The 3,889-nt window shown below is 40.8% G+C and overlaps 1 pseudogene; it reads left to right on the top strand.

Moving 5' to 3' along the window:
- Nucleotides 1–1,342: 1,342 nt before the first annotated feature.
- On the top strand, nucleotides 1,343–3,301 carry LOC129475404 (olfactory receptor 5J3-like; annotated as a pseudogene).
- Nucleotides 3,302–3,889: the final 588 nt, after the last annotated feature.

Genomic DNA, 3,889 nt, shown 5'->3' with positions numbered 1-3,889 from the left:
TGTAAGTTGCTGAATGTTCCCCTGGGTGGGGTGCTGTGTTGAGTAGCAGCAGCAGCAGCTGCAGCGGCAGCGGAAGTTAACACTCACAGTTTGGGTAGAGCAAAAATGAGTGAATTACCATCACAAGTGAAAGACCCTTCTTTCATCCATTCTGAGCAAAGTCTCTCTCTCTCTCTCTCTCTCTCTGTGTGTGTGCGCGTGTCTGTGTGTGTAATAGGGAGTGGAGCATGGAAATTATACTTCAGTATATTTCAGCTAGTCTGTCAAAGGTTCACTTCTGTCCATCTAAAATAATAATAATGTAGACACACAATACCTCTGCTTCCATTTGGTAAAGTAGAGAGGGAGAAAAAAAGTAGTAAATGGGAGTGGTCATGAAGGAATGGAGAAAGTAGGAATCAGTGAGCATCTAATATGTGCCAAGTGCTTTACTTACAATACTTTATTCAATCTTCACAACTGCCCAGTGACATAGGTTCTACTAGTGCCCCTCTCTTACAGATTTGTAAATTTAAATTTAGATACGTTAAGTCCTAGGTTACAGAGCCAGTGATCTCCTGATCCAGGATTCAAAGAGATTCATATAGCACCAGAATTGGTTATTTTACTGCCAAGTAAAGAACCTGTGTCTTATGGTGAATGGAAACAGCAATGGCTTTCTTTTTTTTCTTTTTTTATTATTTTAGATTTGGGGGTACATATGCAGATTTGTTATATGGGTATATTGCATAACACTGAGGTTTGGGCTTCAGTTGAATCCATCACGTAGTTAGTGAACCTCGTATGCAATAGGTAGTTTTTCAACCTTTGTTCCAATCCTTTCCTTTCCACATTTGGAGTCCCCAGTGTCTATTGTTTCCAAGACTGTCCTTTTAACCAATGGTCAGAGACTCAAAGGTCCCCTTGTCTACCTATAGCCAAATACAGCAATCTCTTCTAGACACCACTTACCGATGGCCGTCCAGTGAGCCATAGGGGCTCTGAATTAGTTTAGATTTTATAAATGGAGGTGGACTCATCCCTTCTCTTATCTGGCACTTCACTCAGAGCATTTGTTCGAGGCAGCAAGCCAGCATCAGAGATAATCTATCACTATAGGAGAGAGGAACAGTGACCATGCACTTAGCCCCAGTGGCACCTGACGTCAACCATTGTGCAATCTGGTCCTTTGCTCAGACATGTCTGCTCAATAAGTCCTTGTAGAATTCACAGCCAGTTTGCAGCTGCATTACCTTTGCCCCAAGCATGGTTAGAGGAATTAGCAGGTGACGATCAGCCAGGAGCTATGTAATTTCTGAGGGATTTGGTCATTCTTTGGTTTCTCTTTCACAGGATACAAGTCATGCCTTCAAACTTGAGCTCAGTTTGTTATGGTCGTCTAGGAGTATGAGAGTTTCTGCAATAATCTACCAGTGAAATGGTGATCAAGATCTTGGAAAGCGCTCTACTGGTCAAGCAGAATAGTGAGTATTGGTGACTTCTGCTGTCTCAGAAATAATGTCACAAATACTGAAAGGGGGGCAACTGTCTGTGAAGATGGAATGAGTTAACATTTTTGCCCTATTGTTACCTCATTTTCAATAATTCCTTGGGCATGATTTGGAAAAGGGGCAGAGAGTGATATATAATTCCATAGTATGGATTTTTTCCCTAAGAGTTTGTAGTCCTGTTTCAGTAAAGAGCATCTCTTGACGACACCCATTTTCTTTCTCCCTCACTTATTCATTCCTTCAATGAATATTATCAAGCACCTTTTGCAGACTAGACTTACTTTTTTCCCTTTCTTTTATTTCTGATTTTTTTTACCTTCTTTCCCCACCCTCCCCTTTTCCTTCAGCATTTACATTTTCAGTGTTATATCTAGAAAATGGTGATAATATTTGAGAAATTATTTAAAGTAAGAATGTAGATGAGAGGCAAGGTTGGATAATTTTGTGGATTTGTGTGTTTTGTGTGGTATTATTTTATTCATATCATCCAGTTTTCTCTTATTTTCTCTCTTAAAGCATGTCTAAAGAAATTTTAACTACTTAAGGATAATTCTCAGCTTGTGCCAGTGGAAAATTCACCCATGGTGACTGTCTTCATCCTTCTTGGCATGACAGATAACTCTCAGTTTGAAGTCCTGCTATTTGGAGTCTTTCTTATTGCTTACATCATCACTGTGTTGGAGAATCTAGGCCTCGTGGTTCTGATCAGAGTCAGTTCCCGCCTCCACACCCTATGTACATTTTCCTCTCTAATCAGTCCTTCCTTGATGTCTGTTTCTCTTCCATTACAATTCCACAAAATTTAGCAAATTTGTTTTCTAAGCTGCAGTATGTTTCTTTCCTTTTCCCGTATAACTTAAATGAGCTTGTTCGTAATCTTTGCCTCTGCTGAATGCAGTTTTTTTTTTTTTTTTTTTTTTTTTTTTTTTTTTTTTTTTGAGACGGAGTCTCGCTCTGTTGCCCAGGCTGGAGTGCAGTGGCGCAATCTCGGCTCACTGCAAGCTCCGCCTCCCGGGTTCACGCCATTCTCCTGCCTCAGCCTCTCCGAGTAGCTGGGACTACAGGCGCCCGCCACCATGCCTGGCTAATTTTTTGTATTTTTTAGTAGAGACGGGGTTTCACCGTGGTCTCGATCTCCTGACCTCGTGATCCGCCCGCCTCGGCCTCCCAAAGTGCTGGGATTACAAGCGTGAGCCACCGCACCCGGCCGAATGCAATTTTTTAACTTCCGTGGCCTATGAGCACTTTACTGCCATCTGTCACCCACTGTTCTACCACATTACCATGTCAAGAGGCCATTGTCTTTTCTTGGTAGCAGGATGCTACCTTGGTGGGTTAGTTAAGATGGTCACTGTGACAACTTCCACCACACAACTATCGTTTTGTCAACCATGTGTCCTCCCTGACTTCTTCGGTGACATTCCCTCATTGTTGGTGCTGGTTTGCTCAGATCCTTGGATCACCCCCCGATCTTTATGGTTGGCTGTGGGGGTTTCACCCTGGTCACCTCCGTTGTGGTGATCCTTGTCTCCTATGTGTCTTCCCTCATGACTATCCTAGGAATTCCCTTAGCTTCTGGAAAACAGAAAGCCGTCTCCACTTGTGCCTCCCACTTGACTGCTATTAGCCTGTACTATGAAACAACTATGTACACTTACTTGCCCGTCTCGCGACATGGATCCGGGGCAGGAAATCAGATTGTCTCAGTATTTTATACAATGGTGATCCCCATGTTAAATCCTCTCATCTATAGTTTGAGAAATGAGGAAGTGAAAGTTGCCCTATGAAAAACATTGAGACACAGTCCTTAATCTTCCATTGAGTGTCTCAAAAATGCAAAATATTCTGTGAAGACTTGCTCACTGTTTTATTCACAGTGTTTTTCTTGCCTGCAAATGAAGTCTTGTTAAGAAAAACTGAATTACTCTAACTAATTGTTTAAAAGTAGTTGTCTAGATAAACAGCAACACAGTAGGTGGGAATTATATAAACAAAATAATATATATTTTATGAAACAATTGTCTGATAAGAAATATTTAGGAGGGAAATATGTATGTGGGTATAAATATGTCAGTTTGAGTGGTAAGCCTGTGTGATAACCCTAGTCATGAGTTAAAATAATTCCAAGATAACAAGGTTAGGAAACTATATAATTTGACTATAAGTTATAGAAGAGAACATGGATGACAACTGGGATGCAAATAACTTTGCTGTACCATGTATGTCCTTATATTGAGGATTTACTTAGTGCTCCAAAGACTGAATTAAGTTCAGTACATATCTGTCATAAAGATTCAGGACACTTCTAAATGTTTCTATTCCAAATGCTCTACCACCACTGCACTGTGAGACTGAAAAATGTAAGCATATACATGAATTCTCGTGTGCAATTATTGAGA

This window comes from Symphalangus syndactylus, chromosome X (assembly GCF_028878055.3).
Source record: "Symphalangus syndactylus isolate Jambi chromosome X, NHGRI_mSymSyn1-v2.1_pri, whole genome shotgun sequence".
Taxonomy (NCBI): domain Eukaryota; kingdom Metazoa; phylum Chordata; class Mammalia; order Primates; family Hylobatidae; genus Symphalangus; species Symphalangus syndactylus.
Note: the sequence above shows the minus strand (reverse complement) of the source record. Positions and strands in the feature narration are given on the sequence as shown.